This window comes from Stegodyphus dumicola, chromosome 3 (genome assembly GCF_044657685.1).
Source record: "Stegodyphus dumicola isolate Sdum_Otavi_A_Nest chromosome 3, ASM4465768v1".
NCBI lineage: Eukaryota > Metazoa > Arthropoda > Arachnida > Araneae > Eresidae > Stegodyphus > Stegodyphus dumicola.
The window spans coordinates 254721850-254737477 of NC_140770.1; the positions used below are offsets into that span (position 1 = coordinate 254721850).

Sequence of the window (15628 nt, forward strand, 5' to 3'; positions counted from 1 at the left end):
GTTTTTTGGCATCATTGCGTATCGAAGTGTTTTTTCGCGCTATCTTCATCTCTAGCTCTCTCAGAATGTTGCATCAGCAGATAGAGCGGAAAAAAATCTTTCAGAGTTTATATGAGATTTTATCATAAATTTTGATTTTTTGCCAAAAATTGATGGATTTTTTTTCGACCCTTTGACGTAACATTTGGAAGTAAATGAATGATCATTCATTGTTGAAAAATGATTTTTAAGGGGAACGATCTGACTGCGAATGTGTCTTTGAGACTAAAAAGATGAAAATAATAATAATATTTAAAAAAAGTCTGAAAGTTTTTAAGATTTTATATTACGCCCAAAGAGTTTTTTTTCTTTTTCCCATGTTCTTCGTACATAAACCATAAAACTCAATTCAACAGCACCATCGCAAAATAATATAAAAAGAGCATAGCTTTGAAATTTCCAATAGATAGTCAGTCTCGCGCTGGAGATAAAAATGTTTGTAATCCAAAAGAACAGTTTGTCCAGAAGAACTATAAATTTCGTTTTGGCATTTTGCGTTGAAATGTCGGTTCACTTTTTAAATTGTTGCCACGAAATGTTATCGCCCTGTATTATATATAAAGAAATTAAGTAATGAAGAATGTGTATAAATGTATTTATGTTTCTCACATTGTGATAATTGGTTTTCCCCATGTGTAACGTGTATACGAGCCAGTTTCCCTTAGAAAGTCCTCCACGAAGGCATCCCTCCCCTTAGGCAGATAGCCCTCGAGGCTTTGCCATAACCACACACACACACACACATTGTGATAACACAACGGTACCTAGAGCCGTCGAATTTTGAATAACATAATGCTACACCGAATATGGGCCCAAATTTGGTATAATCCCTCCACCGAAGCCTAAATTTGGGATATGGAATTTTTTTATTATCTATTTCATATTTTGTAAAACTTTAACGAATTTTTGACTAACAAACCCAATGATTTAAAAGCCCATGTTAGAGTGAAGATTACGTTATTATTACGACTGTGAATCGAAAATTTAAAAAGGAATTGTGTTATTTTGCGATACTGCTGTTGCATTTAATTTTATGGTTTAAGTCCGAAGAACATGATATTTATTAAATAAACGTAAGACACAAAGCGTTAAAAAAAGTCCATTGATCGTAATATAAAATCTGAAAGCTTTCAGTTTTTTGTCCCCCCCCCCTATTTTTTACTGAATTCTTGTAATGGACATCAATAAAACTAATTTTTCCAGAGTTTTGAGTTTCACGATTAATCACGAATATTTTTCTTCAGTATAATTAATAGTGTTATCGAATGAATTTTGGAAGAAGAATTGAAAGGCAGATGGGTATAAAACTTCTAAATTAATGCATTCAGTTGCAAAAATCGTAGTATATTTGTAGTGTAAAATTAAGAATTTTAAGTGCTATCAAATAAGACTCAGGCAAATTCCTTTTTAATTTCAAAAGATAAAATCGTAAATAAAAAGGCTTCTTAAAAAAAAATATATATATATATTTGGTTACTTTATAGGGTATTTCTCCCACGTTCTTAGTATGCCTTCGTGGTGTAGTGGTCGGCGTGATCGACGTGTATTCGAGAGATCCGTGGTTGGATTCCCGGCGAGGGCATTGCTCATTTTTCAAGTCTCCTGCTTCGAAATAACCTAATGTCTCTGCAACTTATTAAAAACAAACCCATTTTAACTGTAGGGAAGGATTGCAGTACTCCAGTCATTGTTTCCTGTATATAGTTTGATTTTTAAAAAATACTATGTAATGTTTTTGGATTTATTCAGCTTATAAGGTATATCTCCCGCCTTCTTAGCATGCGTTCGTGGTGTGGTGGTCTGCACACTGGGCATGTATTCAATAGGTCCGTGGGTCAATTCCCGGCAAAGGCGTTGCTCATTTTTCATCACTCCTGCTCCCCCCCCAAAAAATACCTAATGTCTCTACAAGTTATTTTCGATATTACATGAATCGGTGAAGAAGGCATAAATATTTGTAAATGTATAGCGCCTGCGCGGCATAGGGGCACTCTAAATATGCGGCGAGCCTTAAGTCCTCTCGAGAGGCCAGTGTTAGGGGAAGGGGTGGGAAGACCCTCATACTCGTCCCCCTCCTGTGTGATCGATCTCCATCAAAATTGCGGGGGTAACTGAGAATAGTCGTACTGTCACCTGTATGTGACTAAAGGCTCTTGCCAAAGACAGGCACAATCTTGCAGTCCATGCCAGGATGAATTTTGTGGGGTTGTTCTGATGTTATTGCCAGACGAGTGAAATAAGTCAAAGCAGTAATATATTATATTATGTAGAATAAATTGTGTAATATGCTATAGAGAATTATGAAATTATTCTGAGGAATAATATATAAATGTGATAATACACGTACTTTTAGAATATACGCTGCTCTGCATTTTAATCGCAATACCGAGAAGGAAAAACCATAATGTTATGCTAATTTAATGGAGCGGTGACTGTGGGTGCAGATTACATGCAAGTGATAAAATTTTTAAGCTCCTAGCACCGTCAAGGACATGCCAGAGGAATTTAAATACTGTAAAAGCTTGATCTAGTGCGTGTTTTTTTTGGGGGGGGGAGGGTAACATAAAGCTTTTTTGTGTGTTATTTCTGTTCTTATTGCTCAGTAGTCGAACTTAATTTATAAGTTAATATGATTCAATTATATTTGAATCAAAACACTGATTTCTTTGAGAAATTGTTTAAAAATGATAATGAAATATTCTCGAACTTCTTGGGATCCCTGTTCTATTTTAACCCAATTTTGGTTGAACCCTTCTCTCGCGAAAAGCGTTTAAGGCAGCACCTTTTTTCTAAGACAATATCCATTTGAAATTTGTACTAAAAAATATTCTTTTTGGATGAAGAAGCTGCTAGATTTTATAAATATAACAAACGAATTTTTTTATCTTAATTAGTGAAGTAATTTTAATGTACACATTTTCTGCGTACCACTAAAAATACTGTACTAATATTGTGCACCCCAACGAGTACTTTACCTCTGAAATGGCGAATGAGCGTTGAAGTCTTTTAAATGTAGACATGAAATAATCAAATTCACGAATTTTGAAAAAATAAGAGGTGAGAAAATTCGAATCTTCATTCTATTTTCGTCATTCGAATTTCGAATACCCAACCTAAAAAAGCATGGTAAACATTTCAACGCAAAAATTTTAATTAGTTTGATTGATGTCTATATTAAAAGCATTCATTCAAAAATGCAATTATTGTAGTTTTATATGACTTTATTTATTAGTATCTGCCGACCGTGAATTCTACATTCTAAATTTTTTTAATAGAATTTTGTGTTTATTTTTGTTATTCTTGAAGTACCCCTCCCTGCATTTCCGTTGATTTAAATGGCTCTGAGAAAAAACAAAAGATTTGAACAACTTCTCGAAGAGATTTTGTCAAATTGCAGAAGCTATTCGCACATTTTTTAAAAGACTTTGCTTTCCTATTAAAGAAAAAAATCGCCTGCTTGGAAATTTTATTTTAGCTTCAAATAAAATTGAAAATGTAGATTATCGTCTGCTATTTGAATTTTGTTTTCATGCGAAATGGCGCCAATGGACGGAAGGCTATGTCTGTGCTCTTTCCGAAGAAAATTATTCGTATTTAGGTTATTAAAAAATGATGTGAAAGCCGTGATTTTTCGGTGTCTAAAGCAAAGCCAGGTAATATTGTCAATAAGAAAAGGGTAAAAATATAATTAAGAATGTTCCAACGTAAGTCACACTCTCGTGTATTTGAAATAGTGACATATTATTTTCTTCGTGAACGATATGTCTTTTTATCTAAGGTTATAAAATAAAAAATTGTTTAAATGACTAAAACTCTTATAAAGATTTAATTAAAAAACATTATGGTTTGCCTCAAAGCAACTTAAAACTTTATTTAAAGGTGGGGACGGGGTGGATTCATCTTTCATGTAAAAAGAGAATTGCTTATTCCTGAATAATTAAACAAAATATCGTTTGTATTTATAGTATTAGTGATAACAATTAAATATAGCAGATGTAAAAACAAATTCACAGTTTCTATAAATGTTATTTTATGTTTCTTTTAACCAAAAAAAGTTAGAACTTCTTTCAATTATTTGAAGATACTTCGCCAATATGGAACCCCGTATATTGTAAGCCCAAAGCCAACGTCTCCCCCCCCCCTCTGCGATATTCAGAGTTTTTTTTTCCCTGTAACTTTCTGTCCCCCGTTTTTTTGATACAATAGGCCAAGGCTGTATAGTAATAAGTAGACGTGTATTGACATTTGTGCTACTTTTTTTTTTTTTTTTTGCCTGTGTGTGTGTGTGTGTGTGTGTGCGCGTGTATGTTTCATTATTCTGGTCGCGGTCTTTACAGCGTCACAATGAGCTTAGGTGACAGGCGTTTAGATTTTAAATGACTTGACAACTTCATATATTTTTCGATAATGTTGCGTTTGAGGGCTTTATGAATTTTTTTATCCATGAAATTGCAAAAAGATAACACGTTTCCTCTCCCTTCTGACCCATAACATAAGTAACTAGGGTTAAGATAAAATAGTTTGTCTGCAATTACAGTTTCAGCAAAGAATATATTTCTTGAACTATGTATGTATATGTAATGAATTTTGGATATGTAATGAATGAGTCCAGTTGGTAATTAACACTAATAAAGAACTGTGTTCATGGCTTTTAAATTACTTTATTATTATTATTATTATTATCAATATTACACAGATTACATTTGAAAGAAAAACATCTTAGGTTCCCCCACATGGCAACAAAACAACATGGGAATACATTTTAAAAATAAAAAAATAAAATAAAATCTGAAAGCTTTCAAATTTTATATTACATCCAAAGGGGCGTTTTTGTAACGTTTTGTGCGTTACCTTTATTTATTAATTATCACGTTCTTCGCCTTAAACCAAAAATTCAATTCAACAGCAATATCCCAAATTAACTTAAAAAGAGCATATTTTTAGAATGTCCGATACACAGTCTCGCGCGCTGGAGATAAAAATGTTTTTTCTGTACAACGTTGCCTTTGCTCGCTTTGAAATCGTTGAATTTGTTAATCAAAAATTCGTTAAAGTTTTACAAAATTTGAAATCGAAAATAAAATCAAATTTCAAATTAGGGCTTCTAGATGCCCATATTCGAGTGTAGGACTACGTTATGCAAAATTTGATATCTCTAGGTACCGTTGTTTTTTCACAGTGCGAGAAACATACATGCATTCATGCAGGTTCTTCATTATTTAATTTCTTTAAATATAACACACGGCTCTAATATTTAGTGCCAACAATTTGAAAAGTGAAATGCTGTTTACAGTAAATCTACGGAAAATGTCAAAACAAAATTAATAGCTCTTCCGCGCAAATTGCCTCTTTGGGCTAATATCTGTGTATAAACTATAGAATTTTTGTTTTTTTGACGCTGTCATGATACATGTTAGCCCATTTTAGATTTCTTGATCCTTTTCTGTATATGGATTGAAAAATTATATATTGTAGAGTTCCGTTAACTGAAGTAAAATTCTTCTGCGTAATATAATTGCTATAATGTTGTTCTCATTTTGGATAAGGTTAAACATTTATAGATCAATAATTATTAAATAAATTAATTAACTATTTTGTTGCTTATTTCTTATTTAGGCAACCTTTTATTTTTTAATATAAGATGATTTATAGTGTTTTATTTTTTGTTATTGCTACATGGTAAAGCTTTGAATATCTGATAACTTTTTTTTTTTTTTTTTCTTTACAGGTAACTTTTTCTTGTATTCTGATGCGTCACTCAAACTTACAAGAAGTGTTATCAATGTTTAACGTGTAAGTACTAATATGTAATCTTTCAAGATGTGTACTTAGTTCGGTTTGTCATAAAGCTGTTGTATGGGATCGACTATCAGACTACATGCATAGAACGACTTTCATTTTCACTTGCTTGTAGGAAATAAAGGAAGTACTATAATCTTGAAAAATTTCGGGTATCATATTTCTACGAAAATATGCATTTAGACCGCTCTCGAATGCAGTTTAACGATGTTTTTGCGGGACACCTGTATGTAAGGACAGAGTAAAGGACTCTTTCTCAAAACGGATTTAGAATGGATTCAGAAGAGATATTCTCGTGACTTCTGTACGTACGTACGTATTTATGTTGGTATTATCTCTCATAACTCCAAAACGAGTAGCCTCAGAACATTGAAATTTTGTATATAGGACTGCTATGACATGTAGTTGTGAACCTCCCTTTTTGGTTACAATCGGCCGCACTAAAAATATACCCACTTTGTTACTCGGCTCCATAAGCTCAGATTTTTATTCTTTCTTATACGTTGGTAAATTGTGCAGTTTTTATTTCTTTAAAAAAATAATTTATGTTGTTCTTATCTTCCGGTTAAGGTTTTTATGCCTTTAGTTAATCTGCATGCAATAGTTGTAGAATTGTCAAGAATTTAAAAGTTGTTTAAGTGCGGGGCTATGCCTAATTTTTTTTTTTTTTTTTTTTTTTTTTTTTTTTACCGTAGCAGCCATATTTGTTTAAATTTAAAACTTAGCAGTGAGTTTCTGCACCCTGACTGTCTTTTTGCCGAATGTGACCAAAAGTAAGCTTTCAGTTATATGTAACGAAAAAATGTCCCTTCTTGCCGGCTGGCCGATTTGCTTTTTTTTTTTTTTTTTTTTTTTTCTGGAGACACTAATTTTAATTGTAAAAATTACTTTTTGATTGTTTTAATTCTATTTAATGTTTTATATTTTTCTATATTTCTCAAATTTTTAATAAAGATGTTTTGAGGGTTTATGTATATTTGCCTTGTCACGAGATGAGAACTGAATTAATTGAATGAGAAATATATCTCTAAAGAATTTCGAGGAAATAAGTTTAAATCAAATAAGGCAAAAAATGCGTATAATTTAATATACGCATTTTGTATATGTCGTGGTGTCCGCATCAGATTTTTTTCTTTAAAACTATGAGCTGAAGATGAATCTCTATAGGCGGAAAGTATTATAATTCATTTTTACCTAGATTTTTTAATCTGGCATATGCCCAAATATTTTAAATTTCTTTAATTTCTCTTAATGTTTTACTGTCTGCAGCTTTTCTGAGTCATTCGCCGCTTAAGGGAGTAGGGAAGGGCTGAAGCTTAGGTGTGTTAACTAGCTAGTAATTGTTTTGTGTCCCTATATTGTGGAATGAAAACACGGAGAAATTTACCTTCTTTATCTCACTATAGACCGACATCGTAATCTGCACGTATCAGCAGAGTTGCTGTAGCCTGTTATCTAGATCAGTAACGATCATCCGATCTTGTTTTTATGTGTATTGACGAAATTGTGAATGAGTCAGATAAGACAGGCATGATCTTCTAAAATCACGCTTTCCGGAAAATAACAAGGGTGGAAAAACTTCCGAGTATACGTATTTAGTATGTTATACACAACTGTTTTTGGATTACTTCCTGATCTTGTATTAGCGATAAGAAAACACGAAGACTTTCTGTTCACCTTTTCGGAAAACTAGCTCTTCTTTTATTATGAAAGATGAGATAGCAGTTAACGTTGGTCGTTCTTTCTAGTACAGGAAGAATTCATTTCTCTCTCTCCCCCCCCTTCCGTCGTTAATTATCTTTTTATAAAACTTCGAAGTCGTTAATAATTTTATCGCATTGAATTTAGGGCGTATGGAATGGGGAAAAAAAAAGAAGTTAAAAAAAAAAAAAAAAAAAAAAAAAGAAAGAAAATCCGAAAGCTTTCAGATTTTACATTACGCCCAAAGAGACTTTTTTTGAACGTTTTGTGTATTATATTTATTTATTAAATATCATGTTCTTCGAACTTAAACGATATAAAATTCAATTCAACAGCAATATGACCTATATTTAAAAACAGCCTATCTTTAGAATTTCCGATACACAGTCTGGCGCGCTGGAGGGAGGGGATTTTTTCCTCTCCCCCCCCCGTACAGTGTTGCCATTGCTCGCTTTGAAATTTTTGAGTTAATCAAAAACTCGTTAAGTGTTATTAAATTATAAAATAAAAAAAATTATAAAATTATGAAATAGGAAATAAAACAAATTTGAAATTCGAAATTCGGGCTTCCAGGTGCCCATGTTCGGGTAGAGGATTACGTTATTCAAAATTTGTTGGCTCTAGGTACCGTCGTTTTTTCGCAATGCGAGAAACATACCTACATTCATGCAGGTTCTTCGCCCCCAGCGGCCGAGCGGTAAAGTCGCTGAACACTGGTAATTCGGTCCGAGGTTCGAATCTCGCGAACGGGCTGGCTGCATGGGTGTTTTCGTAGTTTTCCCCCATGTGTAACGTGTATACGAGTCAGTTTCCCTTAGAATGTCCTCCAGAAGAAGAAGTGATTCGCGTTTATAGTAAAACGCCGCAAAATGCCGTTTTGAGACTGAGAACGGAGCTACCTCCCCTAATAATAAATACATAAATCAAAGACAAAGCCTGTAAAAAGTTACACTAAAACAAAAACAAAGATGTGTGATAAAAACAAAAGTGGCAAACGGGCAGAACAAAGATTAAAAACATGCAATAAAACAAAATATTTTTTAAAGGGGTTGGAAGCTATTATTCCTGATTAGAGTACATAATGTATGGCATTAGAAACGTCTTTTACGAATTATACTCAATTTGCGGTAAACAGAAGTTAATGAAGCGTGTTAAGGGGGTGGGACCGAATCATGGAGTCTTCGAGTATATTTGGCTTCGAATGAATCTATTAACGTTATTTGCTACTGACCCCAGAAATTGCTGCAAGCGTGGTGTTTCTTTTCTTGATTATCAGTGCAATATTTCTCACTGATGATAAGATGTATTTAAATATATGTCAAAAGACATTCATATTCTGTGTTGGATCCATTTATGATTGCTGAGATTGTAATTGAGAGAAACAAGTATTTCATCATTGTTGCGAAATGGCTGATTTCTCGTGTTTAAAGGGCTACTTTCTCAGTTTGTTGTATGTTATGTAACAGTCTGTTGACTGTATTTCTTCTTTTCTGTGAATATGAGCAAATATCGACTGATAAGTTGGACATGCGGGTGTGAGATAATTAAAAAATTGCTGATTAAGATGTTTTAAGATTCCTAACAAACCTTTTAGGCTTTATCTTACGTAGATTGCTTATAACTTAAAATTACCTAGACTAATTTAGATTCTGTACATTATCCGTTTGCTTTTATGTCAAAACATAATACGAGGGATACTCCGATGAATTTCGATATTTTTAGCCCAAAGGGCGTTAGCCCAGAAGGGCTAAATCAGAAGTCAAACAACAAAAATCAGCGTTATATTTACCAAATTTTCACAGAAATTCACAGGGCTGTTAATTTCGTTTTGGCATTTTGTACCGTTTCACTGTAAGCGGCGTTTCACTTTTCAAATTGTTGCCACCAAATATTAGCGCCGTATATTATATTTAAAGATATTAAATAATGAAAAATCTGCATAAATGTAAGTGTGTTTCTCGCAGTGCGGTGAAATAACGGTACTTAGAGCCATCGAATTTTGAATAACGTACGTCTCTACACAGATATGATCTTCTGCCTAAATTTGGAATTTGTTTTAATATTTATTTCATATTTTTAAAGCATTTATAAGTTTTTGATTAAGAAACTGAATGATTTCAAAGCGAGCAATGGCAACATTGTACGATATTTTCAGATATTGCGATTGAATTGAATTTTATGGCCTAATTGCGAAGAACATGATATTTAATAAATAAAGATAACACCCAAAATGTTTAAAAAAGGCCCCTTTGGACGTAATATAAATAAAATAAGAAAACTTTAAGTTTTTTTTTTTTAAATGTTTCATCTATTTATTTCATATTTAGCGCGAATTTAATGAATTCTTAGATGACAAACTGAACGCTTGAAAAACAAAGCTTTGCCACACAGCAAAGCATAACATACGCATATTTCAAATGCAATCACAAAACTCTGCAATTGAAACGAAATGTGTTGCCACCCGAGAGAACACAAGATATTTGTCGTTCAAATTTAATTAAAAATGTTCATTCGATTTTAAAGAAATGTGCTGCTTTTCCTCAGTAAAAAATATTTTTACCTTCCACGCTCCAGTGTGTTGCCAATCTGCGAAGCGTAAAGTATTTAATTTTTCTTTCAAATTTAATCTGCCTGTTATTGGTTAACAAACTAAGAGATTTAAAACCAATAAAAGCAGTTCTTCATTTCTTTTATTATTAATTAGTAGATGGACCGTAAAATGACACAAACCGGACTAGTTAAAATTACGCGTATTGTTATTTTTATAGTAACTATTTTAAGCGATAGGCCGAGCTAGCAGCTAATAATAATAATAAGTAATTTAAGTATTTTTAATAGTTAGAAATTAGCATAATGAAATTGGTCTTCCTTCACCGCGCTCCTAGATTACCTTCAAGGTTTTTATAAACTGTAATGTCGTTCCTCCCTTCAACACTTACCCGATCGCCTTAGCAACATAGACCAGACAGTGTGTGTCAGATGGCAGGTTGGCTGTTGTTTTTCTGAAGCCACAGCGCATAGTGGTTGGTGGTTCTATAGTGAGATTGAACTTCTAAAGCCAGCGTAGAACTCGTTTGACTAGATTTTAAGACAGTCGTTTTTCGGCATGTTTCCCTCCTCCCAGCTTTCTCCTTGTCACTTCCATCCTCATCGTTATCCAAGAAATCGCGCGCGAAGCCTGTTGTTCAACTTCAAAGTATGCTCACGAAATCCACTTACTGCACTTAACTGAAATTTCAGTTATACAGATTGTGTGTTCTTATCTAAACTAAGCAAAATTCAGCTTGGTTTTCATTTAAGTTTATTATTATAATTATTATTATTATGAACTAATGTAATGCGTTATTTAATGACTGTTACATTTTTACCAGTGTTGGTTTGAGGCCGTTTTCAGAGAATACTTTATTTTCCAGACGTGTTCGAACGTTAAAAAAACGTGTTATATAGTGTACTTTTCATCACTGATAATTTTATAAATAATGCTGTATCCACCGCAATTAAATAATTCTAGAGTTTTTTTCAAGTTCAAAGGGCGTTAGCCCAGAAAGGCTATTAATTTTGTTTAGTCATTTCGCGTTGGTTCACTATAAATATCGGTTAACTTTTCAAATTGTTGCCACCAAATATTAGAGCCCTGTATTATATTTAAAGAAATTAAATAATGAAGAAGCTGCATAAATGTGTGTATCTTTTTTGCAATGTGATAAAACAACGGTACATAGAGCAATCCAATTTTGAATAACGTAATCTTTCACCGAATATGGGTATCTGGTAGCCCTAATTTGGAATTTATTTTATTATCTATTTCATATTTTGTAAAACTTAAACGAATTTTTGATTAATAAACTCAAAGATTTTAAAGCGATTAAAAGATTTTTAAATTAAATTATGAGTACCAAATTATAAACTAATTTTTTCATACGCAGTTCTTCATGAATAATTTTACGTTTAGCTGTGGTCCAATGTTAAGTTCTTTCTACATCATTTGGTAGGCAGAACGATTATCACTGATTATCATTTTTCATATGGTCGACACATTTTCTGGAACTAAGTTGCCAAAGGTCTTCATGTGTGCTGTTCTTCATCCAAGAAAAAATTTTGATCTCTGCCAAATTCTCTAAACCGTCTAAATACTGTGGCGGAAGATAAGAGCTTCATTTCTATATACTATAAACGTTGATGACATTCTTGATCTTCATTTCTACATACTAATGACTTCTATATACTATAGACATTGATGACATTCTTGATTTAGAAGAAAATCATAACCTGATAATGCTTTCGCGTCAGCTCCAATTTTTTTTTTTTTTTTTTTTTTTTCCTTCAAAACTTATTCTACGATAGATAAATTGCAATTTAATCGCAAATTATCGTCTCCGGACATAAATGAGAGAACTGATATTTATATATCTACCAAAGAATGTTTTTCAGGACATACTACCATCTGCCTCATAAATTGAGTTACCTAGCTATTAAAGTACTTTGCAAAGACCTAATTGTATGCATGTATTTTACAAATCGGTATGAATTTTACAAAAATTTAAAATAAATAATAATACTATCAGAGAATTTAGTTCTTTCAGTAACTTATCCGTATAATGTACAAAAGTGTTTATTATTGTTGTTGTGGGTGCTATAGTTAGTTATACGACATACAGCTCTTATTTTTTTAATAATAGCTTATTTTATGATGAAATATTTCCTCTGGTTAGTTTTATATTACTCATAAACACATCATTAGGCTTAAATACAGCGAGTTCAGTGAACGACAAAATTTAAGCAAATGAAAAATAAAGAAAAATAGTTAACGAAATAATAGATAATGTTCTTTGTACTCTTAATGTTTCTTCTGAAAATTTTACTTAACTACGTACTGTATGCTTCCTAATTATTTCTTAGAATATTTACTGAGGGAAAAACAGTCTGCAGAATTTAAAAAAGTACGATGACCGTCGTTGTTTGTTCTGTTTAGCATTTTGTTTTGTTTTTTCATCGTCGTTCCACTTACGGTTGTCTGTTTGCCAGAAAGATTCACGTGACGCATTTCCTTTTCATTCTCTGCTGATAGTGACATCACGAATTATCACGTGAGCGAATGCCACCATTATGAGTGTTGTTTTATTTCTTTGTTCAACGGCTGGTATTTAAAGAGCAAGAGTTTCATAAAAGCGTTGTTTTTAATTTTGTTCGAAACTAATAGCATAATTCTTCTTCTTTTTGACTTTTGATTCAGACATGCACCCAAAAAGAAAAAAAAAAAGAAGGGGGGAGTGACAAACGTTGCAGACTGCCTTTCGTTTAGCAGTTCTAGTCACGATTATTTGTTGTTGCAAAATGTGTGTCAGTTTTATTTTAAAGACGAGAATTTTATGATAAACTCTTCTTAAAATTGAGGTGATAAAATTTTTATTTTAATCGCCTACTTCCTGTCATAGAATTCATTTAACCTCTCTCCATATTAGGCAACACCCAATAATTCACTCAGTGTGTTTTATTTGAAATATTGAAATAAAATCTGAAAGCTGGGGCTTTTTTTAACGTTCTGTGTGTTACCTTTATTTATTAAATATCATGTTCTTCGCACTTAAACCATAAAATTCAATTCAACAGAAATATCACAAAATATTTAAAAGGAGCATATCTTTAGAATTTCCGATACACAATCTCAAGCTCTTTTTTTTCCCGTACAGTGTTCCATTGCTAGTTTTGAAATTGTTCAGTTTGCTAATAAAAAAATCTTTAAAGTTTTACAAAATATGAAATAGATAATAAAACAAATTCCAAATTTGAGCTTCCAGATGCCCATATTCGAGTGAAAGATTACGTCATTCAAAATTTGATGTCTCTAGGTATTTTTTCACAATGCGAGAAACATATATACATTCATGCAGATTCTTCATTATTTAATTTCTTTAAATATAATGCAGGGCTGTAATATTCGGTGGCAACAGTTTGAAAAGTGAAACGTCGTTTTATAGTGGACGCCGCAAAATGCCAAAACGAAATTAACAGCCCTTCTGGGCAAATTGCTCCTTTGAGTTAATAATAATACTATAAAATTTTTAAAAAATATTTAATTTTTAAAAATTTCAAATTCACAATTGGAGCTTTGAAGTCCTCATGTTCGGGTCGAAGGCCATGTGTATTCAGTATTTGGTGGCTGTAGATCGCGTCGCTTCTACACAGTGCGAGAAACATATATACTACATACCTTCATACATGCATAAATGAATCAATTAAATAAATGAATGTATGACGTTAATGAATGAATTGTTTCCACTTTATGTTATTGCACTTTAAATAAGTAAAACGTTTATGAAATCTGCTGTCGTAGTATATTGGAATAACTTGGAAAAGTCTCGTGCCCTATTCTTTAAAAAACGATATAATTCAGATATATTTTTACAATATAAAGAAGTAATTTCCTAATGTTAAAATTGCTTCTTTACTGTACTCTCCTGTATGGCAAGTAGAACTATATTTAAAGGTTATTAAAAATATCGTAACAGCGTAGAATTTTTAACTAAAAATTATTTTACTATTGTTGACATGTATATAGTCTTATAGAACTTAGCAAAAGTGTTGTTGCAGTATTTTTAGCCCTAAGGCGTTAGACCAGAAGGGCTATTAATTTCGTTTAGGTATTTTGCGTTGAAAACTTTAATTGTCCATCCAATTTTAAATAACGTAATTCTCCACCGAATATGTACATCTGGAAGCCCGAATTTGGAATTTGTTTTATTATGGATTTCATATTTTGTAACACTTTAACGAATTTTTGATTAAGAAACTCAACGATTTCAAAGCGAACAACAGCAGCAGTGTACGGGGGGGGGATTAATCTCCAACGCGCGAGATTGTGTATCGGAAATTCTAAATATATGCTCAATTTACAATTATTTTGCGATATTGCTGTTGAATGTAATTTTATGGTTTAAGTGCGAAGAACATGATATTTAATAAGTAAAGGTAATACACAAAACGTTAAAAAAAAAATTGCTGCTTTGAGCGTAGTATAAAATCTGTAAGCTTATAGCCCCCCTCCAGTGTTATTTTTGATAGGTTATTCAAATGCCGTAAATGCACATATGTAATAAAACTTCCCTTACTTTAAAAATGTTTTGTGTCAAAGAGTTGGAGGTTTTGGCACACATACTTTTAGCACTTAACTCCTTTTTTGTAATACCTCTAACATAACAGATCATGTAATGGAGCAATTTCTTTCGGTATAGGTAGGTTCTTGCTTATAATTTAACCTTTGCTATGCAGACGATTCATGTATGTCCTTTCTGGGGTGATCAGAACAGAAAAATCTTCATCTCGTGATGATTTTGACCTCGAGGAAAAGTTCTCGATGATGGCCATGCTGTTGTATGAAGATGATTCCGCTTGAAGATAGATTTAGAAAAAAAAAAAAGTGAAGAAGGGGGATTAATGTCCCCCAACCAACTTGGTTGACATTTGTGGGCGGTGGGATTCCCTTCCTCTCAACATCCCTCCTTCTTTACTTTAGCCTGTCATCTGAGCGTGCCTTTCCAAAAAAGAAATCTGGGAAAGTGATGCGAGTTCTTCTTGTTCAAGTGTTCTAAGCTTGGATGCGCCATTTAGTGTGCGTCATTGTCTGTACCAAACTATGTCAGACATATAGGTTGGCAACTGGTTTGTGTTTGAGAGTCGTGCATCAGCCGAGAACGATACCCCCCCCCATTCGTCGATGATGATGTCATAGGCTTCCAAAGATTCAGGGCATCCGTTCCACTCGTGGAAATACAATTAGCGCTTTTGGTAAGAAGAGTGAAAAACGACTACCACCAACCACCAAAGCAGGCGAACTATCACCTGGCGTGATATTAGTAATGGTCAAAGATCTCTACCAAAGAGGGAATTTTAATAAAATAAATAAATAAATAAAATGCAAAAATTGATAACTGGTTTTAAATAATAGTTCACCTGCTGTTTACCTTGCACGAAGTGAGATTTGTTGTTATACCCTCACAACTAGAATTTGGTGTTATACTCAAGCAAGGTAACATTAAAGAATTGTGTCGTTTATTTATTTATTTAAATATTTATTTTAACTTTTATTCAG

The 15628-nt window shown here is 32.7% G+C and overlaps 1 protein-coding gene across 6 annotated transcripts in view; it reads left to right on the plus strand.

Moving 5' to 3' along the window:
* The window catches only part of LOC118199512 (uncharacterized), a 497225-nt gene that overhangs the window by 244385 nt on the left and 237212 nt on the right, over positions 1-15628 (plus strand). For 2 of the 6 annotated variants that reach the window (XM_085814058.1, XM_085814059.1), the window contains one exon: positions 5768-5832. The exons of the other annotated variants lie outside the window; for them this stretch is intronic. The gene's annotated coding sequence lies outside the window, so the exon portion shown is untranslated. The remainder of the gene's footprint in view (positions 1-5767; positions 5833-15628) is intronic. 6 annotated transcript variants of the gene reach the window in all.